The following is a 27,899-nucleotide window of genomic DNA, read 5'->3' as shown; positions in this document are numbered from 1 at the left end:
AAAGTGTGGTGCACACGAAATCGTAACTAGAGCAACACTTAAGGTGACGAGAAATCGTCCACGTCCACCTTTCCACCGACCAACGTCACCGCCAAATGGGTCGACTCAATTGATGTGAGTGTTGTATGTGTTGTGATGTGTGTGTGAGTGATTGGGAAATGATAAACCTGTACCGAAAACGGGCAGAAATTTATCTATCAATTAAACTTTATTAACCAACCGTTAGCATCAGTGCCAGTGGGTTCACGTCACGGTAGTGAAAGGGAAAATTCTTTTCCCCAGGTATCATTCCGAAATTATTGAATTGTGTGAGTAAGCCGGCTCGTTGGGACCCACTGGTCGCTAGGTCCATAAATTTCGACTCACTCCCACGGAAAATGGTGCCTATTTTAATCGAACGTAACATGTTGATTATCACCTGTCAACAGGCTGCAAGGGTTGTTGCAGCATGTCATTGCATTTCGGTTCGAAAGCTCTAGACAAGGTTCGAGCTGGAGCAATGTTTGTTTTTGCACTGTCGGTTATCCCTACTTTTTAGTGATATAAGCTGAAGAAAGGCAATGAACATTTCACCGTGGCGGCAAAGGAATGTGTCGCAAAGTGTTGAACGGTTGTTGATTTTGAGGCAGTGATGCATGTGTCATGTTTATTGCACCGATATTGATCTTGCGTGGGGACCGAGGTTCGCAAGAAATGGACACGAAAATGAGGTTTAGAAGAATTATGACCATGTTTAAGAATGTGTCATTGACACGAGATATAATTAAAGGCCTTTGGTTTTAGCATGCGCTGAGGCTTTAGCGTAACTACTTTCAGGGACTTGGAGATAGGCCATTCAATAGGATGTAATAAATTATGATGTGTCACTTAACGTGATATGAGAATTTTTAATTACTGACTAAGGATTTCAAATTTTAGATTAGCATAGACAGGGTGATAAATTGCGAACGATTTACTGAAATCTGCTTTTATGAAGTACCTTTTCGCAAAGATCTCTCAACAGACATTTGACCTAAACATTTCATCATGAGGAATGGCTCAGTTGGCGTGCTTACATCTTACAACTTCAAATAAATGATATCACTGCTCTGATAAATTTCTAAAACTGCTGAAAATTTCACAACTTCAGTGGGATAATTTCGAAAAAAATGTTTTTTTTACTGATATGCAATACCTCGAGATACCTTGAAGAAAAAAAATTTTTAGCCAACAATCCAGCAAGATTTGTTAGCATAACATACGCTTAAGTCGGCTTTAAATGAAATATATAAAAAGCAGATCTAATTTATTCATTAATTTCGTTACCCGGAAGACCATCGGGAAAGAATCAGGTCAAGAGAGACAGATAGGTCGTTCCGTACTTGCCCGCGCAGTTTCAATGAGTTTCCAAACTTGATCTGAAGATTTATTTATCTTACCTGGAAGTAGAAAAACAGAAACAAGGAGAACAAAATTAGATGCGAAAAAAAAAACGAATTTATCTTGCTATGGTCAAGGGCAAGATTGTAGAAGAAAAGCATCGTAATGCTATTACACGATCTCATTCGCTCGCTGACCGTGGTTCGAGCCAGGATATGCTGGCACCGCATTGGCACATAAATCAATCAACAAAAAGTGGACAGCTCGCAGAAACAGGACAGTTTCTTTTTCACTTTTCGCATTGCGCCAGTCAGCGAAGATGTACCTTATGGCTCAAGAAGCAAGGCATCCGGTATGCGGAGTGATGTCGGTTGTAAGTTTTGTCTCACTTCTGCATTCCTTCTCCAAACAAAAAAAAAAAAAAGCTACATTTAAAGTAACGCTTCGTGTTGTTTCGGTACCAGGAAATGGTTTAGTGGTAGACGAGCACACGTACATTTCCCACCATTGCTTGACCACGCCTTGCACGGCGGGCCTTTTTCGCTTCTTTGTTCTGCTGTTTGTTTACCAAACAATAACGTAATTATAAATCACTTCCACGGGAGGGCAGCCGTAATCATTCCCCGAGGGGTCATGACGCTGGTCATGACGCTGGTCACGACGGTGGGTGTCGGACGCTAAACGGGGCCGGGAGTAGCCACGCGCTCGTGTTCGAATCCGGGCACGAATTCGGGGTGGACATGAATTCCGGTGAAATCATTAGGCAGGTGCTTGGCAGGAGGTCTCACAGGAATGACAGGGCCTAGCAGTGAAAAGCGTGAACTAATCACCTATGGCACAGGCTTTGTTGCACCCCGTAATAATAATCCGTGTGTGCATGTTTGGTTTGTTGCCCGGTTAGGTGGCATTCCCTCGTGACAGGAAGTGATCTGATTAATCAAACGCCCGGAGCATTCGGAAAGACCGCCGATTAGCGGTGTGAGCTTTGAATGTACGGTGCACCAGCTACACGATTCAGCCCTTTTGAGACCATTGCGATACAGATTTATTTCTTTTTTTCGACAATTTTTCAAAGTTAAATAGAGCGAAATGGTTGTAAGGGCAATTTCCTCCAGCAATTCTCCGGATTGCCGGAACCGGATCGGAAGCAGGAAAGCTGGTATTTATACAACACCAGCTCAAGGACACAAACGTCCGGCAGTAATTTGTCGTGAAAGCGATTTTAATTCCACCATAATCTGGTGGAAAATGATGACGGTCTGGGCTGGAGAGTGTTTTGTTTTGCTTCCACCAATTGCGCCGGGTGTCACTCGTGTGTCGAATGAGGTAAGGTTGAACACGATTCCAGCGGGAATCCGAACGAAAGGGAAAGTTTCTCGTTAAGCTTCGTCCAACCAGAGCCGGCTTGGGTGGGGTGGATAGGGTTAAGGTTTTTATCGGGAGGCTGATGGAAGGTTGATTAGAGCGTGCTTGTTTGTGTGGAACCTGCCGGGGAAGCTGACAAGCGATGGAGGAACTTTTGTTTGACGCCATTTCATAATCGATACGCTGTTTGCAGATGGTTGCGATTGGATATCATTTATCATCGTCAAAAATAGTGTGTCCATAATGTGTGTTTATCATGTAATGCGTGTTGAATCGTTTTACGCCTGTTTAAACAAGGGTAATTAATATCGAGAATTTCTGGGGGTTTTTGAAAATTGAAGGAAATTAATTTGAGGGGTTCGAATCCATCCTTTATTTTTTGGAGATATGCTTTGTATATCAAAATATACGTGAGGTTTCTTATCATTAAGAGCAAATTTTGGTGGAAACACTAAGATCTTAGTTGGGATTTAAAAAAAAACATGAACTCCAATCCAAATATGAAATAGCCTTGCAGAGTTAAGAAAAAGCCGCACGAGTGTCTCAAGGCGATCTTTCGAATGTCTCTTTCAATAGTAAGCGATGTTCATCTAGCCAACATATAAGACTAAGAAGCTTAAGTCTTAAAAGTTTTTAGTTTTGATAGGGCATGTCTAAAAAAAAACAAAATTCTTGATAGTAAGAAGATACTACATGAATTCAATCTCAGCTCCAACGCAAAAATCTTTTAGTCAAAAACCAAGAGCAACATCTGTTATCAAAACCACACGCAAATGATTTACAGTCCAAATGAAATAATTAAGTACAATCCTTCAATCGGACAACAAAAGAAGAACAAAACAAGCAAAACTTCACACGTAACCTGCCTCATCTTTGCCCTAATTTCTTTGTGAAATGGAAGTCTATTTCACTTTCCATTTTTTTTTTTCATTTACTGCTGTCCGTGAAAATGTCGTAAGCATTCTATACACTCCCGCCCAGCGATTCCCAGCGCGAAGGATCCCATTAAAACTCTGTCCACATAGTAAATCTAATGAAAACGTGCCCCAGCTGGTGGCGTTCACACGGAACGAACCGGGAGGAAAAATCTGCATTTTAATACGATTCCGGCTCAGCTCGCTTCGTGACCGTGACCGGTGAAAGGGCGGTTTTCCCGCGTTGAGCTTTTCCTGCGCTTAAAACAACACACAGCGAAAGCCCCTTTTTCTCTTGTGGGAAGTAAAAAAGGAAAACACATGGAGTGAGAGAGAGAGAGAGACAGAGAGAGAGAAAGAGAGAGAGAAAGAGAGGGCGCTCGAAGCGAGAAATCTTGCTTCAGACTTTCCGATCACGTTGCATTCGGTAATCCTCGAAGTTAGCATTTTCTCCGGAGGATATACGCTGGCTAACGAGGAAAGCACGAGGCTCTGGTTTGTGCAATCGGATTGGTCTTTTGTTTTTCTTGTCTTTCGGGTTGGAAGTTAAAATCGGAGAAGGAAGATTTCCCAACAAGCCCTTTTTCCCCGTTTTAACCCAAAATGAGCAAACAAAAAAATGGGCCCAAAATGAGCAAGCCCTCGAAGTAATCGGCCCGCAAAAGCCACGACTTCCAATCGATGAGGGCTTGATGAATCGTGACAAAACCGGCTGTGCTGCAATTAGCTCGACAATGCTCTGTGCCCTGTGATGGTTGAGCAAATGCTGGGGATCCATTTCACTGATGTAATTCTTGTTGTGCTTCAGAAAGAAAGGTATTTTGTTTTTTTTTGAGTGATTGTGAAAAGCGGCGTTTGATGTAATGGAAAATACGTACGATTTCAGGTAACTTATTTTCTCACGAAAAACTGCTGCGATCTTTAAAATAGAAATAAAGTAGGGTAAGCTAAAGAAAAACCCTTATGTTTTATTTTTCCAACAACATTAACGCAATTACTGATTTTTGAAGCTTTAAAACGAAAGGTTTTTTACTCTCATTTTACCCTTTTGCTCGGCTGCATTCATCTACCGAACCCGAACCCAAAGCTAGCCGGGTCAAACGCAGACGCAGTGAATGCAGTTTTTCTTTTCCCCAGCCCATTCACCGATGTCCATCGGTTCGCGCATCGATCAATTGACGTGAATCGAAACGTGATTGAAATAAATCGTACAGTCACGAAGAGATGGCTACGCTTTGCTACGTCTGTAAAGCGTGTGTCTGTGCGAAAACTTTTACCACCCGGGGCCCCATACATGCGGTCAGATAAATTCCACGTGCCGCGAGAAGGAGGACAAACACTAAAACCAAACAGCGCTGCTCACAAGTTGCACAAAATGTTTTTATATGTTGCTGGTTTTGTTTTAATGTTGAACTGGATCGGTTGGTAGTTTGTTTAGCTGCTCGCTTGAAGAACAAATAAACAAGTGGGCAAAAAGGCTGGTGCACCACCGCAAACGATTGCACCACAATCGAGGTAAGTGTTCATTGATTTGTACAAGACAAAATGGAGGCTTGCATCATCTGATTCATTCATGCACGCTAGGCACGCACGCACGGAGGCTTGGCTCAAGAATGCGATCGCGCAGAAAACGAACGGGGTGGAAAAATGGAACGCTCTTTCCAGTACGCGTGGTTATTGTTTGTATGAAATGTTTGACAAGCCATTGAAATAAATAACATATCTCAGAGTCTCTCCCTCTCCCTCTTTATTTATATCTATCTCGATTTTCCTTTAATACTGTGTTTCATTGTTCGATGTTGTGCACAATTTTGTTATCTTATCTGACTTATCATTTTTATTTAGGATTCTTTTGAAAACATTATTTTTAGTTTTGATTTTATGTTGGTTTCTTATGTATATTATTGGATCGATTGAGTTGTTTTGTATTTGTGTTTTGAGTTTTCTTATTTTATATGTTACTTTTTAACGTACGGTTTTTCAAAACCTCTGCTCTTGTTCAGTTTTATTTCTTGAGTTCATGCTAAAAATAATTCCCTCTTACTGTAGTATAATTCTCACTGTAGTATATTAAATTCTTTAAATTATAATTGTCTTAAGAAATGAAAGTAAAGCGATTTGTAGTACAAGGATCAACCCCAGGAGCTGGAATCGCTAAAGCTTCATCAAGCGGCAAACTCATTCACAAAAACAGTTTCTTGTATTTTACCCTTCACCCATCGGCACTTGTGGAATGTCACACAAATGCCACACAGGTGGTGGTGTTTATGCTTTCAATTACAGCCTCGTTGGAAAGACAAGCCTCGCATACACACACACACGCACACATGCAAACCAAGGGGCCAACTCGGCGGGTAAAAGTTTTAATTGCGCGAAACGGTCGAACCCGGTGGCTCCGGTGGCACTAATCGACTTCGATCAAAATGTAAATCATACCACCACGAAAAATAGAGGTGTGTATGCGTACAAGTGTGAGTTTTCTATGAACGTCTGGCTAATGGTTTCAGCGAGGTGCGTTTTCTTCACCTTCACTTTCCTTTCGAGGACGCAAGCCCGGCACGGACAGGTCTCTAGAGAGCCCCACTTGTCAACATGTACATGCGATAGACACTAACATTGGTTGACTGATTAGTGGGTCCCCCGGTCGATGTCGATGGAAGGAACGTTTTGCCCAATCGACCCCCGTTGACCCAGTTCCAACGGGGGTTTCGTTTGATTCATAATTTCCAGCAGGTGCAAATGGAAAAAAGAAATATCAGCTGAAGAAGAAGTTATCGTCCCCGGTGAAGGTAGTTATCTAAGACCTCCTACGAGTGTCAGCTAAACGTGGTTTCAGTGTTGCAATTTCGAAATTTTCTTTTAGAAAATGCGAACGGGTTTATGAGGAGATGTGCGTACCCGTCTTTACAAGCGTGACAGATTAAGTGGTAAAGTGAATTGCGTACGGTGGCGAGGCGGAAAAAATGCGGCCTCTCGACATTATCCTGTCATTCGGCGAAAAGCCATGTTGTACTCCCACAAGAACAATAAAGCGGAGCAAGGGAGAGAGAAAGAAAATTCAACTAGCGATAACATCGGAAAGAGAATGTAATAACCCTGTTCCCGACCATGAAAAGTGGATGATGAGTATCTATGGTGGAAAGGTTTTCACTCCGCTAGAAAAATGGGATATTCAATATGGGAAAATGCAGAACCTCCGGCTTAACCATCGTTTCAATATGCTCTTGTTTTGCTTTTTTGTGTGTGTTATTTAGTAACTAAGTGTGTGCGTCATCATGAAAAATTACTTTTCGTGGTAAAGTAACTCAATTCCGCGTCCATGGTACGCACCAGGCCATTTTTTGGCACTCGTTTCGTTCCACCGAACGGCAGAAAAGCCATGTGTTTGAATGGAGCCTTTACTCGGGCTAAAGTCGTTTCGTCGCCCAATGCTGGAAAGGCGAAAAACCACACGGGTGTAAGTAACTTTCTCGAGCACAATTGTGGCATTAAAGTTTAACTGATATATTTAACGGCGTGCGAGTTTGTACGCTGGCTGGAGTGTGGGTTATTTATTTTTTCGTTCGGGTCATTTAGTGTTATTGCTTGAAACGGAGACAATTGGTCAATTTGGTTTTGCGGTTCCAATTTTCCCGTGACGTGAAACGATGCGAAAGAAAGTTTGTGAAGAAAGTGGTGCGTTTTGGAAGCCGTGGAGTCGTATGGAGAGAAATATTTCTTTACACAGTAATAAATCATATTGAATTGATAGGATACAGGGCATAAAATTGCCATCACTGTTAATTGTTTTCCGTGTGTTAATCCTTTGAATTTCCCTAGGTTCGTTTTCTAACGATCGTTTCCTTTTAATGGAGAGACATTCGAGCAGTTTATGGAAGGTTCCTTAATGTTTTTATCAACCTGTTATTTTGGTATTTAAAACCCTGATAATTGATATAAGCAATAGTTTTTTTTTATCAATAAATTCTTACTATATTTTAAACGTTTCAAACTACCTGTTGTTAAACTGCAAAAAATATTATTTAAAAATAAATTTCAAATTAATATATTTATACTGCTTTAGCTGTATTCCTGAGCAAATGAAAGAAAAACACATTTCCTATTTCTGTACGCAATTTACTGTAGCTTGTTGGCATTCAATTCTTGGCTAGCTAATATATTAAAAACCATTTCATAAAACACTTTGTGAACTTTAAAATAGATAGCTAGCGTGCCCGAAAAGATTAAATCCAAATGCAGCTCCAATTACATCGGGTTACACTTTGCCATAAATTATCGCAAAAAAAGGCCTATGAATCATACCTCAACAGGTGATTGGCCGAGCGATCAACAATATGCTTCAGGCTGTTCATTTCCAATGATTGAGTACACTTGACAAAAGGTGAGAGGAAAAAAGGAGAAGAAACCCAACGATACATAATCACCTCTCAATCGTTTGACACCTATTTTTCCATCCACAGCAATCACCGCATCGCAGCAAATGCGGCATCCCTAACACCTTCTCCATTAGCCCTTTGCCGTGCCGGAGGTGTATAGCAGCCGACCTTCCGCTCACACAACCTTCCCGCTCGCGTGTTAATTACCATGAGCTGTCCGAAGGCCCGATGCAGCAGAAGCGTGCATAAATTTGTTCCAATGAGAGCGAAAGCATGTCCAGACCGAACGTGGTTTTGAGTTGCATTTAGCACAACAAAACCGTTCGATGCATTTTCCAGCGGGAAAAATGCTCCAATGGTTCGATTGTACGGGGACGGCATGTAAAACTAAAAATGCTCGAAACAAAACATCTGCTTTCGGGCGAGCGAAAGCGAAACCACGTCGATCAAACGCATCGATTTGAAATAAAAAAGAAAGCAATCGCTACAGTTGCGGCTGTACCGCACAAACAAAAATTCCCAATCCATACCAACCCGTTGGGAAACGATGAAGAATGTAAACAAAAGGCCAAAAAGCTCCCCCGTGCTGGGAAATGAATTTTTGTATTTTGTCCCGAGGAAATGGGTACACTGTTGCGTGTGGCGTTCGCTCCTGAATCTCACACACACAAACACCAGGCCATCAATCTTTCCCATTGATCTTCGTGCCCTGTTGCTTACCCATCGGTTGGCTTGCTGGTCGGGATGTTTTGCTATCGAAATAATATCAACAGTTGTATCATTTTGTCCGACCCAAAACGTCAACCCAAAGCCACATCATGGTCCTCAGCAGCAGCACCAGCAGCAGCAGCAGCTGCTAACAACTCTAGCAGCAGGGCCATGCTGTAATGCGTCCCCTGCTGCTTGCCCGGCCTGTTGGCTGGATCAGCCGAGTCACCGTTTGCGAAGGTTGCGAGCGCGCCATGCCATGGAACGCGTGAAAAAAAGTGCCAAGCGAAGAAATACATACGACCGTCGCTTCGGAACATGGAGAAGCTTTCATACCCATCGGTGCCGGGATGACCGTGTTGATGAAGATTGATTTCGTTGCGAGGGTAAAAGAAAGGTAGCAACAACAGTTGCACGGTTTCAGGAAGCGAAACAGGGTGAAAAAAAAGCTCTCAGAAGGGAGGCAAAAGAACACTTCTGGGCCACGTGTTAGCTAGCGAGGTAGTGTGACGGTGACTTAATTGAGTTCGCTTCGTTTGATGAAGGAAAAGTAATATCTGTAGCAGATCTTATCAGCCAATGTTTTGCTTTCTTTTTTGGCGTGTTTCTCGTCCGAAAAGGCATATTGGGTCAAGTTGGCGGTGAGAAACAGGTTATAGTGAAACATTTTGTAGTGCTAACTGTAATGAATGTGACGTTTTGTTAGTAAACTGTCAAACGCGTGTCAAACGTCAACCGAATGTTTGTTTACTATGTTGCGTAGAGCGTTGCACTTAGGCATGCGGGGGGGTTTTTTTGAATAAGCATAGATCTATTTATGCATTCAGTTAATGTGGCTTTGATTTTCTCTTACAGTCAATATTGCATAAAGCTGTCCCCTAACGATCGATATGGAAATTTGTTGCAAAACAATCTTCACCGAAGAGAGAACAAACCACAGAGAGATTTTTCGATCGATCGGAAAACAGCATCGTTGACAACTCCCCGCATGCTATCCATAATTGGAATAAGTCTAAGGTTCATTATGACCAATTGTGTTTTCGGTCATGTTTCTACCTACGTCCGAGGGCTTCGGAACCCTTCTCCTGTTTGCCAAAAGGGTTGTCTGCGTTGGTCAGATACATTTTCTGTACAATTTGCATACCAGCACACCACTCCCGTCTAATGAAGTTATTCAAAACCCTCGAGTCTCGCTAGTCGCTACAGTCCTCCTGTCCTCCTGTAGCTGGCGAGGGTGACTAGTGTATCCACCCACCACGAGCCCTCGGTGAAGGTGCGTACTTTTCGCTGATAGCATACTGTCCATACGGTTCTTATTCACCTCATCCATTTGTGTGGGATTGTTCGTATGCATTGCACAGTAGTGTCAGTGTGCACAAAAAAGCCTTCCAGAAGGGGTAGCAAGAGCAAACTCAAGAGCAGCAAATCGCCTCACTATGGGCGAAGATCGGGAGTGGAAAATTGATAAGATTAGCATGTTAGTTTAATGGTGTTGTCCGTTGGCTGTGGTGGAACCGGTTACGTCCGGTACCAACAACGGTAGCGAAATTTCTCCCGATCGATATCACGATGGAGGTGAACCGTCCAAACCGCCCGATATCTTGGATCTTGGTGCCGGGCGTCTTGCTTAAAGCTGACTTCGGTGTACAGCGGACCCAGTATCGATCCCTTGTTGGGCATTTCGCGCGTGTGTCTGTACAGTGTTTTTTTTTACTCGCTTAGCTGTAAGCACTTCAACTTTATCGCCATTGATGATGGGGTTTTGATGGGTCCGTAAACTGCACCTCACATTGGTTGTTTCGTTGGCCGTCTAATCTTGCGATCCGGATGAGGTTCCGTCGAGTGGAAGATAAATTACAGGCTGAGTGATGTTTATGCACCTTTGGAGGGTTCGGTTTTCTGACGCTCACCCCAGGTTCCCCCGGTTGTACTTGAGCCACGGTACGAACGATGGTAACGGTACGTCTAATAAAGCTACCGAACAAGAAGTCGTCACATAAAATCTACGGAAGAAAGTAGCAATGTTAACACCTGGAAGCAATAATAATGGTTGCTTGTAGGCAAATGCAAGGGATTATTATTTGTTTGTAAAGCATTGTGGAAAATAGGTTTAACCCATGTGCAGACCATGGATAGACAGAGTTCCAGCAAAATGACATACCCTATTGATCAACGTCCCGAAGGTAAAGACCGAGATAAAAATCGTCGAAGCTGAGGCTTGGTAATAATCCCAACCATTTAAGGCATTTAAGATTTCTGTCCGATAGATGCGATAGATCGTTGTACCAATTGCGGACCCCTTATACATCTAATCATTCATCGGACAGCTTGCGTCCGCTTGCGTGATGTCAATTACTTTGCCAAAATGAACTCCACAGAAACAGAGTTTAGCGTTTTTTTTTCGGATTCGAACACTATCATCGCAAGCCAATCTCCCAATTCAAATCCGTACCAATTAGCGACCTTAAGGCCGGACAGTGTTCAATCACTGTACTACACGGCATCACCTGATGGAATGTAGATCTCTTAGCCGCGCGTTAAGCCACCCGATTGGTGTCTCGCACCTCATTAACTTTGACTTTCGGTGGCGGTTGCACGCCAGAGCCAGAGATATGTCAGCCCCCTTTGCAGATCTGACAGCTGTAACGTTTGGTTGATCGCTTTTGATGGGTTTTAAAACGTGTCCAGCGCACGGTTGACAAGCGTTTTAGCCGCCAGATAGCCAGGGTGAAGGTGCTTCCAATACAGTTGACCATGGGCACCGGTACACCGAGAACTCGCACACCCGTTCTCTTCGGGCACCGCTGTTAAGGTCAGCACGGTGTGCTAGACAGACGGCGCAACAATCGTTGGGGTGATCGGGATTGCACTTTTGTTGATTAGTCGTTTCGGCGAGTGGCTAGAAAATTGGCCTCTTTTCCGATATACGAATGGTGTCCGCGTCTTGATGCACACGGTAATACTATCGATTTGGCGTCTATCGATTGACCGCACCGATAACTGCCAGGCAGCAGCGGTGAAGTAGTTGAAGCTGGCAGAAAATGCTTTTATTTCAAGCCTCTCTTCTGCTTTGTCCTTATGTTCGCGCATTTCAGCGCGTAAATGGAACGGCTGCAATTGAAGTTCATGAAACTTGTGGCATGGAAAAAGCATTGCTAAAAATAGTAAAAAAAAAAACAAAATGGTGAAACCAAACGCTGATGCCATTTGCCCTGACTCAAATGAAGCTCAAAGTCAATGGCAACAATAGCAGTAGTTTGTGTTCGTGAATCCGTTTGTAACTCTTGGAAGGAAACTCTCAAATTCGGGTAATTGAGAATGTAATGCAGTGTTTGAGCTTATTTACTGCAAAATGGTTCACTCTACCCAGTTGCGAGGTGTGAACTTAACCTTGAATGCTGTTGTTGAGGTTGAACTGTTTTTTGTTGCTGCCCAGGGTGAGAGGTTGCTTTGCAAAACCGACGAAGGTCATCTCATGGGTCGGGTCTCCGGGGAGCACAAATCACAATTTGCTCGAAGTAATTTCCGTCCCTTACACCGGTACCTACGGGTCGTGCCGATAAAATACGTATCAAGATAGTTTACGTAAGCAGAAAAAAAAGCCGCCCCAAGACTTAGTCGTAATTGGGCGCTGGGTGCGTTTTCCTAACGGGCAATGCCTAGAGTAGTAATCTGCAGAGACAACAGACGGGCAGAGAGTTTCTCCTCCGCGTGTTAAGCATCGTGATAATTTACTTTTTACAACCATCCTATGGCAGGTGTTGGTTAGGAATTGGAAGTGCCATAATCGCTGACCACCATAGTACATGTCGTTGCGGATGCAGGCATTTCCCTCCACGTGCCCGCATCGCGAACCAGCAAACACAGCATCGCTTAAGCTGAAGATCAAGTTTGGCGAGTTTTCCCCATTGGTGGTGACCATCGTTTCTACTTTTACCTCGTTGGCTAAGTCAACATGCACCAGTCAATCGGTCTGAAAATCTGTGCAAGTCTCTTTCCCCTACCTGTTTGGTGCGATCATCACACCGCCAGGCCGGACACAGTTCCGAATGACGGTTTAAGTGGCAATGCATGTGACATCATCGTCTCCGCTGCTGCACTGGTGGTACTATTTTCCGGAGTGCTGTTGGCATCTACAGGGTCAACACAGCTCGCTGAGGAGCAGGAGTGTGGTTGTGTTGGGAAATGGAAAATTATGCAGCAAACCATCAACAGAGCCGTTTCGTTTTTGCACTGAGGAGCGACGACCGGTTGCGAGACTTTGAAAATTATAAAACTTTCTCATCTCATTAGTTGCAGAAAGAAAGTGTTTTCGCCTCCCAGTTGCCTTGGGCGATCCTCGCAGTGTGCACGGTGGTAATTACGGAACGGTCCTGTTCCGCTGGCCGTTTGGGCGATGCTTTGCATAATGCTGAGAGCGGGGAGACTAATCAATAATTAACAGATATTCAGAGCACGGATGCACTTGAAGGAATCTCAGGTTTCTCTCCGGGCGCTCGTCACAAAACCGTGGTGTGACATTCTCTTAATGCTGTCAGGGTTTCGGCTGGACATGAGTCACACATACCGCCCGTTTGGAGGATGTATGATTCATTTCGATCAAGCTGTGAATGTGTGAAGTAGGTGACGTCGTCCACGGGATGATGTGGGAAAACTTTCCCATTGCTAAATCATGTTTTCAAATGATTACCACTCCCAAACCGGAGCTCGCCAAATCCGGAGGTCATCGAATTTTGTATCAATCGGTGGTACAAGATTTGGGCGGAGGAAACCATGCCCCAATCTGGTTATCTTAATTATGCACATCGCCGTTACGGATTGCTCGTATCAGTTTAATGTAATTATGGGCAATAAGCTTGGAACTTCAACTTCAACTTGCGGGCGAGTGGTCAGAAAAGTGGCCCAGAAAGTCCAGCTGGCTTGAGCGTGGTTTGGGCGGCTGCCAAAGATTCAACCTAGCCGTGCGAATGTTGTTTTCATCGTTGGTAGAAAGAAGCTGTGCGTAGCAACAATCATCCGCATGCACCGCGTTTGAGGCAAATGAGTGGAATGAGCAAAACAGTCTTGGATAGCGGTTTCGTTTCACGTGTTCGCCTGTTGCCTACAACATAAAAACCACAAATCTGACGCCTTCCGGGCAGCAAGTGTGAAAACATTCGTGAAAAAGAGAGCTAACTTCATTATAACACCACCTTATCGTATTTAGCCTGGAGGCGCGTCTATGTGTGTTTGCGTATCGCAATTGCACCTGGCACTAAACAAGCCTCTAGGCTTGCGGTGAAAAGTGCCTCGCCGTCTCGAGAACGATGGTGGCAAACTACCGTACAACCGCAAGTAAACAATATCCCGACGCTATGCTAACGAGAATGGTACCTTCTTTCGGTGAAGTAACTGCATTGAATGGGCTTCGCGCTCGGCATGCTAAAACTGGCCAATCTGTGGTGGAAAGACTGTAGGGTTTATTGAAAACACGAGCCCATTAACGTGTGTAAACCATTCTCAGGTTTTTTTCATTCCTCGCGGCTACAGCAAAGGCTTGAAAGGGTTTCTTGCATGGTGGTTTTTCATACCGAACACCAGTTTCCCGAGCGATGGTTGCGTATTAATTACGATGCAATTGAATTAGTGTGATTTTGTGTGGGTGTAGGTGTGTGTATTATGAGCGTAAGTTTGAAAAACTAGGTCACTGAAGGTACGAAGCAGCTGTTAGAATTTCTTTCTTTAACGGGTTCTGTAGAAGTAAAAACGTAAGTGAACTAAACTTCCCAGTCCCGTCTATTCAACGTTGAGTTAAGAAAAGGAGGAATGGTTCACAAATGGAGCCAACACTTGCCCGGCGTAACTTGTTGCTAGACGTACTAGTTCCACGTTCTTTGCCACAACCCTGGTGCCGTCTTCAGCCTTTTCGTCACGGTTATTCGCGTAGGAAATTATTATGGAAATGTGGCCTGTGTCCTTCACTGAAGAGACGCCAGCAGTCAGTCTCAGTGGACGGTCAGTGTATCCGGTGGGAATTTCGGAATGGTGAATGGTATGAAAATTGCAAAAGTTTTTCACTTTCCTTCTTGAGCACCAGCTATCCGAGATCTTACTTTCCACAAGCTCGCCTCGTCCGCAGGGGCGTTGGCAATGGTTTATGCGACTTTCTCTTGCCAAAAAAAGTAGTAACGAATTGTGAAAACTATTTGCGTATGACTTGCGGTGCAAACGGGTGATGTAAGAAGTCAAAGACACCTCGCTTCAGAATGGCATGTTAATGTGGCTTTGCGAGTTTTCAAGATCATTTTCGGCTGGTGCAGAAACGCATGCATTGCAGAAGAGAAATTTTTTGAAAACTTACGGACTATTGGGTGACTATGAACGGGATTGTTTCTAGAAAGCTCTCAATGGCCTAAGAGCAGTTGTGGTCTTTGTTGCTTACCTGTAATGTAAAATAAAGAATAAAAAAAATTATTAAAAGTTGAGCATGTAAAAGGTGTGTAAATTATTGATATTATTTATAATAAAAAATTGCAAATTGAAAAACATGTAAAAACTGGTTTAAAAAAAGAAAAAAAATCAGCTTTTGCTTAACATAAATTACTACTGGATTAATTATAATGCCTTCGTTCCATTGAAAGAGTTTCATTCCTTTTATCACTTCCAACTGAAAGCCATTTCTGTCCGTTAGTGTTACCGATTCAATTATCAAGCTAATGACAACAATAAACGTCCCACGCTTGTCACACGTCCAATTCCACAACACGGCATCCGTCCGTCCATCCGGCGGATGGTGGAGAAATTTAATCTATTTTCAATTATGCTCCAAACAATATAATTCAAAATCCCTGAACAAAAAGTAAATACCATGCAGCGGAGTGCCGCTGGGAAAACTAGAAAATGCGGAGAACCGTGGCAGATCGTTTAATCCGGAAATACATCCGGATGAAATAAAGTGATACCATCCATGTCTGTAGCCTCTGTCGTGAGCTACCTCAGGGGTCGTATCTACCTAAGGCGAGTAAGGAAAAGCAGTAGTACAAATAACACGATCTATCTTTCTGAATGAAAGATTTATGAGAGTATGAGAAGATGTTTTCAGTAAGAAAAATCCAGCAACTCTCGGCCGATAATCACTGCTCCGTGGACGCTAAAGTGTATCGGAAATGTTGGAACAAACAATAGGTGACCGATGTCGCGATCGGTCGCTGAATAATTTGTAGTTTTATTCAATCGGAACCGCTAGGGTTTCCTGGTCCCGATGCTTGGTATCCAAAAAAGAGCGGAGGTTTTATTCGGTTGCTTTGGCGGACTTTATTTCCGCTTTCCTCCAGCACCAAACCTTAAACCAGGGTCACAAAACCCTTTCTTTAACTAATGACCCGCCGGAACCAGAGACGGCTAACTGACGGCGGGATACGCGTCAACTTCAATCGAACAATCGTTAACATGGCTGTGATGCAACGTGGTCCGCGCCTGCTAACGAGTGAAAACTTTCCGTATTGAGTGTTAAATTGTACCAATTAATCATGATAGCGTGTAAAAGGGCGGAATAGTGGTGTTTCCGTTCGTCAAATGATATTTACAGTGACCAGATTTTGTGTGTGGTTTTTTGTGCTTGTTAGCTATATAGTTAACCTTTTGTTATCGAACTTTGCGTAACGATGTAAATAAAGCTGGAAAGCTGGCTCTAACTGGATAGCCCGAGGCTTGGCTTTGGCTTAGTTTATAGGCAAACAAGTAAAACACTGCGCTTTGCAAAATCGCCCGGTGCCGATTCAATGCTAATGATGGCTTAGGGGGATTGACAGTGTGACAAAATAGTCTGAATTGATTTCTGCAAGCTTTAAGGAATCCATTAGCTTTCGCAAAAACTTGAAATGCGACCGAAAAAGAGTCATATGGCTGTAACGATCCCGATACTGTTATCGTTATTTTTCAATAACGTGTGCTCCTCCACAAGTCAAATAAAGTCTCGTGGATTAGCGTAAATCAGACTGTTGATGCTGATTGGTCTTGACAAGATGTGTTCCAAAACTGTTCCGGCGAAAGGCATGGTAATACTTATGCAATATCACAAGTTCGCGGTTTCTGAAGCCAAACTATACCGCGTGAACGTAATCCCACATCCAACGGGGTTTCAGTTGGTCGACTGTTTTACGAGGTTTTTTTTGTAAAATTATTCAACGGTACTTTCACCACAGTTTCGTGTAACCGATTGTTACATCGCTTACAGTTTGAAGAAGCAATTTTAGCTTAAATAATGCGAATGTCCATCACGATAACCATCTTACGGTGTGAAGGGAATTTATTCGTGTAAATATTAATTTTTCCTTTTTCGCTTATCTTTTTACAATAAATCAATTGCGGGGAATAAGTGATAAAAAAGGAAAAAAAATGTCTTGCTTTGATGTGTGGTTGAAAAATACAATTATTTTTGTTTTAATTTTACACTCCACAAAATCTCCATTAACAGGCGGAAAGCATCTCGTATGGAACATGCACGTAAGACCACACCATACTTTTACTTGATGAAAAGTAATTTCGATCACAGTACTTAGCTTTAAATCTGTGAAAACCACAAAAAATCTACCTCATAACTGTGACTGTGTGTGACTTTGTAAGGCAGCAGAAAAGGACCGTCCAGCTATCAGTCGACCATCAAGCCACTATTCTATCCGAGGTTCAAAGGTTTTGCCTGCTTTCCTGCAAGCACATACTCTGGTTCTGTCCCTGATGCCTAGCATAACTTTCAAGAGATTTGGTGAATGGTGGAACCGAGGGCTTGAGACTTTCGGGCTAGTACCTTGCATAAATGGAGTCATGTTTTTGCGTCTCCTTCTCCATTTATTTATAGTTAGCTTTTACAACACTATAAATTCAGTTGCACTTTTTTTCCTTCTTCTTCTGTTGTGTATGGTTCTTGTGCACATCGCATGAAAAAAGCCACTCACTGGTCACTTGCAAAGCCTGGGCGCACTTACACTGTTAAAAATATCAGAAGGGACACACGACGTGGATAAGAACCACGCTGGAAAGGGTATGCTACAAAGACCTACCGGCAGCACCGACGAACGTGCATTAAAACCACGAACGAAAAATAACTGGTTCAACAAGTTATGTAAAAAAGTCCCCAGCGCTGGGTCATACTTTCGCTTTTCTTCTTTTTGGTTGGTTGCTGTTTCAAAATTTTGACTGCACGGTGGTAATTTCATCGCCACAACTCAGGATATACGGTCCAGAAATCCTTTCTCCCGTGTTTTTGTTTCCAGGATTCCCCGCGTTCCCGCATGAAACGTAAAACAGAAGGTCACTGGAGAATTTATTTCTTTTTCGGCGTTTTACTCTGTGCCAGTTCGGGTTGTTTTTGTGGATTGAAAAATCGTTTGTCGAGGGAGTTAACTTTAATTAAAATTCAAGCATAATCCATCATCACAATCATGCACAAACACAGAGATGAACACACCAAGCTCTAGCGAGTAACGCACAGAGAGCTTATTTTTCTGGTGGAATTGCAGCAATAAACCACCTCTAGGATTAAGGAATAGAGCATTAAAATAAGCTTTTGAAGAACTACAATCGGGTCGGTGAATCAATTATTTGTTTAAACGAAACCTAAAAGGATGCCTTCTTTCCCGCTTAGGGTAATCTGTTTTGAGTTCCTCCCTTTGCGGTGAGGGGAGTGTATTAACTTTGTTTGTGCGGATGTTACAACTCAAACTGAAAAATTCGGGAGTTCATTAATGGACTCAGTTTGCTACCCTATTCTTTTCCCTCGCACGGTGTATAATTTATGTATCTGTAGCACCCCGGACTGGGTGGTCCCGGTTTTTTGATTTTTTATTTTTTGGGTAAAATAAAGACCACTTTCTAAGCAGCAGGCCTACACTTTAATCTGCCAAACTTGCGGGAGGTAGCCATTAATTAGCCGAGAAGCAAGACAAATGTTAGCGCCAGGAGGCATGAAGGTGATGTAATTAAATTGATTTGTTTTTTTTCCCCTCCCCGTTGATCCTCTTATCGCGATTGGAAGGATATGTTGCTGGTGGCTAGTGAAAGTAAAATAGGTCCTCCTTAATGGCAGGAAATCGATTAAGATAAGGTAGTTTAAAGCGCTCTCTTAACGCTCGGATCGTTAGAAATGAAATATGTTTACTTAGTAGCGTGTTTTAGCAGGTGACTGCAAGATGCTTTGGCACGCGATCGTAATCTAGTGGACGAGTATAAGTTTTTATTACTGCAAACTAGTGCTAGTTTTTCTAGCTTAAAAACGCCTACCGTCCTAGTTTTCGCACCTGCGATTCTGGTTTTCCTGTGCAAATGTGTTTAACAATCGGTGAAATCGTATGCTAATATTGACTTTAGGCTAAACCACTCCATCAAAACGCATCTCTGTTTGGTTTTCTGTGAACTTGTGTGTCCAAAGAGTCGTTCTCTTCGGGCCGTTTGCATCCCAAGTCCCAAGCCTTTTGAATGATGGTCTACAAAACGTAACATATACCCAGTCTTGCTTAGCTGTTTTTTTTATTGCTTTACTTACAACCTATGCTTCGGTGAAGGACGTCCGTACTGATATGTGAAATCGCACAATGACTCGGTGACATGACATTTGAAAACTACCCAACGTCACGTGTCGCGTGCTGTCTCATTATTGAAAAGAAAAAAAACTGGAGCGCTGGGACAAAATGTGTACTTTTAGTAGAAAATCCCTTCAGGTGTGTTGTTGTTTTGCTTTATTTAGGCTTTCTTTCTTGTTGAATTTCGTTGACGGAAAAGCCAAGCTCCGCTTGATTATGAATGAGGGTGGCGTTCGCGTGAGCATGATGAGCTGTGATTTGATTTTCCTGCCTAATCTAATCCCGTGCAAATCACACGCACACACACAGAGGTTACATTTTGGTTGCGTATCGTATGTAATTGTATAATAGTTTTCGTATCTTTTTTCCCACTAACCAGAGCAGAATGGGCCATGGAGAAGCGAGTGTGTATGGGAGACGGACGTAAAGTTCATAATTGGGCTTTTGACGGTGTGTCGTGGTGAAAAAACAACTAACGCAGGTGGTTTATTGTTTGTTGTTTGTGAGAAAAATCTATCTGAAACCAATTGCACCCGATTATGGCCCAATTAGCTGTGAAGCTTTTAGGGGTGAATTATGATTTTTATCTAACGAAAAATACGCCCCAAGTTGAGATGGTCCGCAACAATAAACCGGCATACATCATAGTTATGAAGAGGAAATGTTGGGAAAGGCTATTTAAAGTACGACACAACTTTCAGGGCTTCATTCTTTATTGGAATAAGTAAAGTCCCTGTATTAAAGCATAATACTCGATCGCGGGTAAATTAAAAAGTTTTAATTTTAATTGAGCGTTTATTATCCTTGCGATGATAATTTGGTTAAACACACTCATTGACAAATTATGTTTGATTTAAAAATAAATAAAAAATATTTTATTTACGAAAATACTGCTCACATTTCATAATTTTTTGCACATCACACAATACTATTGATTAGCGGCAAAAATAAAATTAAAATTTTGGAATGAAAAACTTTGATCAAATCACCGAAACGACACACCATAATTTACATTGATATGGTTTATAAATTGCCATAAAGAATAAGGAGTTACGAAAAGCTTCTAGCTTACGAATGAGGTAGTTCTAGATATGAAGTCCCAATGCCATTCATTGTAGCTTCCTCCATATATATTCATCAATTAAATATAAAACCAATTCACGTAACAATTGTAGCACATCTCACTTAAGATAAGATTGCACCCTGCTATTGCATTATCTATCGCGATGCAGCAAAAAAAAAAAACCCGTGCGGTCACGAGGAAGGTTGATACCATTAAATCATTTACAATCATAAACTCGGTGACATGTGGAATTTAGCGTTGGCCTAGTTTTGTTTTCTGTCGCACATTGTTCCAACCGGCTTAGCTGCAAAGAGAAAAGCTGCGACATGAAATCAGCTTCAAACAAGGTTCAAATTGTCCTGTGCAGTGTGCTGAGCCCGGCATTACGTAACTCATGAGGGCCCCCCACCTCCCCCCCTCCCTCCTCCTCAGCAAGGGTGGTGACAATGGAACCACAACAACAAGTTCTGTACCACACGCCAACAACTATTACCTTTCTTCGGTACGTTTGAAGCACTAGCAGCTTAAAGGCTGGTTTTCGAGCACGATTCAAACACACAATCGAACCCTCCCCGTTAGGAAGGGTGACATACTCGACCGCCGGCCCCGGTCATTCAATCGAAACTGTGCGCGTCTCGTGTGTCTTGGCCCTCCCGCACAATAATCTGCCCACCAAGAGAGGAAAGTAAGTACACGGGCACAATGTTTATGTTCGGTCATTTACGCCAACAACGGGTGTGTGTGTGTGTCAGCCTTTCTGGTAAGCCGCACTACGAGCACCTGATCCAGCCAGAAACCATACCACTTTCGATTGTTGGTACGATTAAAACGAAATAAAAACCGTAATAAATCGTTTGCCTATTGCTTCAGCCATTGCGGTCCTGTTCGGTCCACCCACCTACCAAAGCGGGCACTAAAATGTTGCCCCCGTCTTTCATCTGGGCGATGAAAACAATGGTGCAATGGTTTTGAGAGTGCGGTTTTTGTACCGCAAGCCGTTGTTGTCGTCCATTAACGCGACGACGAGCCGTGTGGCTTCCCGCAGGCTATCGCTGACCCTTTTGCTGTGTTGCGGGGCTTTGCTGGCAAGAAAATGGCGCTTGCTGGACGAGAAAAAAAAACGTGGAGCTTCGTTCACCCACGTTCGCCCATCGTTTAGAACGTATTAAGATCATCTCGAGTGGTAAAAATGGCTCGGGATGGAATTTGAAATCGTTTCGTACCGGCATAACGTGCAGTTACTCCGATGCTGACTGTTTTCCATTGGGGAATGCCCTTATTGTAATGTTCCTTTGATGGCCATTTCTCTGGATGCTTGATGATCCATTTTGAGTGACCTTTTTTCTTGCGTTTGCCTCGCTGCAAACGGAACATCAAACGTTAACGATCGTTATTGTTCGACACTCTTGTATTATGGTCGATTGGAGTGTTTTAGAAATTTTATAGATCAATATTCATCTGCTTTCGGGCTAAAATTGCTGGGCTCTGACTCTTTAAAGATTTTCGCTTGAATTTTATGATATCACAGGGGAAAAGACTTTTAAAAATTATTTCTTCTGAGGAAACAATTCTAACCATATCCTTTTTGCCCTGGCAAATTACTGCCCTGTGAGCATTACTCTGACCTGCGCGACTTTGAAAGGTTGACATGATAATTCGAAAATAAGTAGTTCCCTCAAAGGAAAAGGTGTCGATAAACCTTCATCTGCCTCAAATATGATTTTCCTTTCGACCTAGTGAAAGATGATACACACTGGATGGGAGGTATACGGTCGTAACCTATCATTTTGAAGGGTAACTCTACACTGACGTACCGAAAGCATGATGATGATTAATTCGCTTCGGCTTCGGGAGTCACGCACGTGTGCCCAGTTTGGCAGATGGAATATTGATCAAATAATAAAAAAATTAAACATTCCACCTCCCTCACTCCACGTGGAAAAGTGAATGAAAATGTATTCCTTTTGCTTCCAAATTATTATCATCAATATTTATGTCAGGTCCGGCCGCACATTTGAAGTGTGCGCCCTTTTTGTGACTGTAGCAAACGGATGCGGGCGCGAGTAATGAAATGAAAGGTGCTTTCTTAGTAGAGTTTAGAGTAAAATGTGGATCCACCTTTTTATTTATATTTACATAACACCAATGAATAAAAGAAATGGAAAAAAAGGAGCTCTGAAAAATGGGGGAAACGCTTGAGTGAATAATTTTCACTACATATTTGATGACGTGAAAGTAAGAAATGAAGAAACTTTTAATTTTTAAATGCGAAAAACCTTTCGCCAAACTATGAAACCTGTAAAACCGCGGTGGTGCAAACTGTACAAGAAACGAAACCGGAATGAGAAAAAAAGGAACAGATTGACATGAATATTGTTAAAACAATAGCCCTCCTGCATGCGTACCTCAATTAATGGGTTCGGTAAGGTTAAATTGAGAGAGAAAAAAACCCAGCAAAAGCAAACGGAATTGTTTTGCTGAGGGCTTTCTTCTTCTGTTGCCCAAATAAACACCAAAAACACGGATCCTGTGCTTTGCTCTACTTCTTGCACCGTGCGAAAGATGATGACCGATTGGTGAACAGATCCGATCCGGTGAAAGTGTTGCCCTGTCCCTACGGAGCGCCCAACCAGCCCAGACGCGTTATGTAAGGTGGTATGCCAAAAGTGTGCACAAAACCCTCCAGATCGATTCCGCATTTGGGGATGCACAACACGCACCTTCGTGGCGCACCTTTACGGTATGCCGAACGCTGTCAGACACTGGATGGATGCTGGATTCATTCATCGAATTGCAACTCATAATGTATCGCGTGCGTGTGTGTGTGTAGGCCATGCACCAACGGGAATGGAAGTTTGACGTACGTCAAGCCCAATTTTGGCACGATCATTTGAAATGATCTGCTAAACCGAAAGCCTGCGCAGATTGCCACCCTATTGGTTGCCTGAAGGGTGTTAAAATAATAAGTAAAAATCGATTTCGCAAAATCACACCACAGCTCTAGTGGGGATGTGTGTGTGTGAGTGTGAAGGGTCGGAAGGGTTGTGTGTCCGACAGGTGCCTGGCGCATGATTATTCGTTCGGTGCGGTCAGGTCGCGACCCGGGGCAAACCGATAAAAATCAATCAATTCTCATCGTGCAGTCGACTTGCGCTCTGAGGGCAAGGGTTTGATCTTTTTTTTTTCTTTAGTCCCAGTTTTGTTGCCAATTATTTGCAAAACCCGCTTTTAGATGGGTGTCTCACTATATGCTCTGCAACCTGCCAACTGTAAGACACAACCGCATGTCACGTTCAGCGAACGGTCCACCTTTTCGTGGAAGCCCTCGAGCGATGTCAATGCCGCACGAGGGCACTGCAGCACTGACTTTGGCCATAAAATTAATTCCTACCGAGTGTGGAGGTGACGCTGTGTTTCCAGCAGAGCGTAAACTTGGAATGATTCCATCAGGTCGCGCGTTTCCTCGATAGAGGAATGAGAAATAGTGATCGAGCAGATTGTTACAAGTGGACCATTACATTCGAGCGAGGCAGAAGGATCATGTGAGAAGAATCCACTATTGCGCCATCAAATGCGCCACAACCGTACACTTGCCACCAAACACCATATATCGTGCCGCCTGACCTAAATAAAGACCCTACGGGTTTGTACCCTCACACATCAGATGCTACCACAACAAAAAACCTAACCCTCCCCCGCATCGTGGGATCCCCGCGTCCCAGAGTGTTGGAGGCATTGTCGACTCCAAACTCACATCAAGATTGGCAGGTTACCTCCTGCTCATTACGCGGCCGCACTCGAATACAGTTGATCGACGACTGATCGACAGCATAATATTAGCTTCCATGTGTATGGGGAAGGCCTCGGCTTCGAAATACCTGGATGATACAGTTTTCTGTTAGTTCCATCTTGCTTTTTCACCTTTTTCTTACATTAGAAAGACATACAGACTTTAGGATTGCGCAATAAATCAAACTGACGATCGACGCGCGGAAGCTTTGGTCAACTTCAACGTCCTTTTCTGGGCCGAATTCTGGTTGCTTTGCAACAATTTCAACACAGAGGATCGATTTTTCTTTTTCTTCTTCTGTTCCATTATGCCAATGAGCCACAAACAAGAGGCGAGCGATTGATTTGACTGCACATCGTTACCCAATTACGGCTCATAAATAAAACATAAAAAGGCTTGCGGAGAAAGAGGGCCTTTCGCCGGTCGGTTTAACCTCGTCAGCCCGGAAGGCATATTTTCGGTGGGATTGGCACTTCTGATAGGTTTCGGCAAAGGTATATGCAAGATTTTCGGGGATTTTTGTGTGTCTGAAAGCGAAAAGAGAGATACACTGCCCCGTATGTTTATCTCAGCAACAGGATGGAATGTAAGTGGGGTTTTGGTTTGGCTGATTAGGGTTCATGACAGGTATCGGTGCTCCAAGCGTCTCGAGAAGATCGGTACGAAGGTAGCGCCAAGAAGAGTTATTTAATCGCGCTTGAGGTGCCTTTCGATTCAGTTGGATTAAGGGTTTTAAGCATTTTATTATTTTCAAAGCATGGTGGAAGAATTTGTGTTTTTTACTAGCTACAATCGCAAGCAGGCGGAAATGGCAAATGCCTATCCGAGTGAATGGTTGAATTAAAACCAGATCGAATTCTTGTTTTAGCAATGAACGGTTGAACCGTTTCGGTTGAGTGATGTTTTTGCATGGGACCAATCAAAACCACACCTGTGCGGTGAACTCCAAGCTAGACATTCAAGGTGATGGCGACGGCGAATGTCCACCCAGTTCCTGAATTCGCACAAGCCCGGCAAGCTGAAGGTTATGGTGGCAAATATGAGTGCAAAACACCTAGGAAAGGAAGTCACCCAAAAGACCTTCCCAATACGGTGGGCCACCTGTGAGCGTTTTTAAAACATCGTGATCGTGTTATAAGATAAAAGCTTAAACTGCAGTAGGTGTTGCGGAACTTGCTATAATTATCTAGCCTCTCTGTACACACGTCCACGCTGTATAAACAATTCCGCGCGAGGAAACGCAATTCTGCACAGCGTTACGAGTGAATGACGGCGGACACGCGGCGCGGCAGTGATTGTTCTTGTCAAATGAACCGTTTGAATGCCATCCGATGCCGGATTTAGAAATTGTCTCCTGCTGGGGTTTATGGGTGTTTGTTTTTATTTCTTCCTCTCCCATTCGCTACTGCATGCCAACAAAGAAGGTTCAATAATTTATAGCATCCGCTGGCAGCGCTGGCTGCACTATTGTTCCACCCTGTTGGTTCACGTGTCCCGTGGTCAATGTGCCGTTGGGCATTCGCGATTCGTTATATCCAATTAATTGATAAACGTAGAATCGAATGGGCCGCATTGAACGTTGGTTGTTAGAGCAGGCTCGATCGAATTGGACAATTGGTGTATGGGGACATCATCATCCTCGTCATCATCATCATCATCATCACCATCGTCGTCACCATTCGTAGCGGACATTACGTACCAATTAAAAGCCCACAGTCAATCTACCCGTTCCGCACGTTACATTGGTCCTGGTGGTGCCTGGTGGTACCGAATCGTGCTGAACTAATTCTACGAATATGGCGCTGAACTTCAGCCATAAAAACCGGTTCCCCTGTCGCCTTACAGCACCATTTGGTTTGGACGTTAATGGACCCGCAAATCGCAATCCCAAGCTGCGCATGTCGCTCGAGCGCAGTTCTATGCAGGCTTGGTGTGCTTTGGCTGCGGTCACTAGCCTTCAGGTGCTGTGGCTGTGCAATCTGAGCACACATTTGTACGTTGATGGGGTCGGTTTTTGCCTTCTGGTGTGTTGTGTGTATGTGCTGGAGCCATTGACCATCAACATACGAATCGCGGGAAACATACAAATCAAGTACTTTCATTTTTCTTTTCCGTCTCAAGTGTTTCGGTTGCCTCGAACAGATCCGTTATTTTCAATGCCACAAACACACACACACACACACCCCAATTCCAGGCCTTACCATCGCGAAACAGATGTCTGTCTGTGGATGCTGTGAAAAAAAAGAACACTGGAATCTTTTCGGCGGAACCATTCGGAATTCTTATCGAGCGTCTCGCATCTGTTGCTATGCATTTAGACCAAATACAATTCTGCATCTGTAGAGGTCTTCGGATGCCATTGAGTGGCTCCGATCGCCCTGAAAACTGAAAAGAACGCGAAGAACAATCTCACCACCGTTACTGAAAGCTTTGTCCATGGTGTTGAAATGAAGTAATTATCTTCTCCATTACGTGTCGTACTTGTTTGGACACTGAAGGCTTGATCTTAAATTCGCGTGCTCGAAACGGCGTGAGAGTTTGCGGGCGCATTTCCGGCGGTAAAAAAAAAAAAAAAACAACAGCACACGAGAGCAATACACGGGAACCAATCTGAGAATCGGTTGACCCATAAAAGCCAACAGACTTGGAGACTTTATCCAACGTTGCCAAGAAGCTATCCAGTTGCATTCGTTCTTGAATGGATCATTAATCGAATCGAGCTACCGTTCTATGAGGCTTTTGCCACCGTAGCCTGCCGAATGACTAGTTAAAACGTTTAAGAGAAACTTCAATAAGTTAACCTTACCCACCACGAGTAGCTACAGCTTCGCTTGCTGGCCATAAATCGAATGTCACCATTATGCAGTTGACAGCGATTAAAAAGCTATTTAGCAGCCGTTTTACTCTCGCACCGCGCGCACATGAACACGCTAAGATATAATTTATTTTGTCCAGCTTGTGGGAGCTGTGAAGGTGTTGAGTTTTCCGCTGGTATGAAAGATGGCTTGAGCTTTAAAAGCTTGTGCTTTAAAGCTTGTGCTATAAGCATAAATTGCTTTAAATTTAAAATTGCTTTTGGAATGGTGTAAAGAAGTGTCAAGAATCAAGATTTTTTAAAGACATAAGCAGAAGTCTACTGAACAACTCTACTAACTCAATCTTGGGGAATCTCGTAGATCTTTGGAGATTAAAAAAACAAACTCTTCTTAACTTAGTTCAATGATTCCGAACAACTGTTTCTAGACCTAGAATGGAATTTAAATATCGCAGCTCTATGTACTATTGCCGAAAACTTAATATGACTGCTTATAAGCGAGACTCACTGCGTAAATTGCAGTGCCTTATATGCAACAGATCGATGTGCTGATCAATGTGACAGATTAGTTAATAAGGGGTGTTGAGTTCGGCTCAATTAAGTCCACCTCCCAAAATATACCACCAAATCACCTTTTAGATAACGGTTTCAAAGGGTAAAGTTATATGATGCAACTTCATCATGCTGTCTTCATCATTAGCAAAAGGCATAACAGTAGTGTTGATCCATGAATTATGCAGCATACATTACGGGTGCGAGAAGGAAGCGATTTTTAAGTGCGCCCTTTCCCGAAATACATTCACCTCACAGAATTTCAAACCGGCATAATAAATACATCGTTCGGTAACGTTCCGCGTTGCAAAGCGCTCGGTTTCCTGTCAGCAAGCACAGCGGGTCGTTTTGCGGTTCGTTGGTGGGTTAATTAAGTTCTCTCTTTTGGAAGAGGTTACCAC

General features: G+C 43.2%; 2 protein-coding genes across 6 annotated transcripts in view; both read right to left on the bottom strand.

Annotated features, from left to right (window-relative positions):
• LOC126562107 (slit homolog 1 protein) overlaps positions 1 to 27,899 on the bottom strand; it is a 335,492-nt gene that overhangs the window by 193,534 nt on the left and 114,059 nt on the right. Inside the window, exon 9 of one of the 3 annotated variants that reach the window (XM_050218530.1) lies at positions 17,599 to 17,608. The exons of the other annotated variants lie outside the window; for them this stretch is intronic. The gene's annotated coding sequence lies outside the window, so the exon portion shown is untranslated. Of the gene's footprint in view, positions 1 to 17,598; positions 17,609 to 27,899 lie in introns of those variants that run through there. 3 annotated transcript variants of the gene reach the window in all.
• Positions 1 to 27,899, bottom strand: part of LOC126561700 (uncharacterized) — a 79,813-nt gene that overhangs the window by 33,947 nt on the left and 17,967 nt on the right. The gene's annotated exons all lie outside the window — the stretch shown is intronic.

Source organism: Anopheles maculipalpis, chromosome 3RL, assembly GCF_943734695.1.
Source record: "Anopheles maculipalpis chromosome 3RL, idAnoMacuDA_375_x, whole genome shotgun sequence".
Classification (NCBI taxonomy): domain Eukaryota; kingdom Metazoa; phylum Arthropoda; class Insecta; order Diptera; family Culicidae; genus Anopheles; species Anopheles maculipalpis.
Note: the sequence above shows the minus strand (reverse complement) of the source record. Positions and strands in the feature narration are given on the sequence as shown.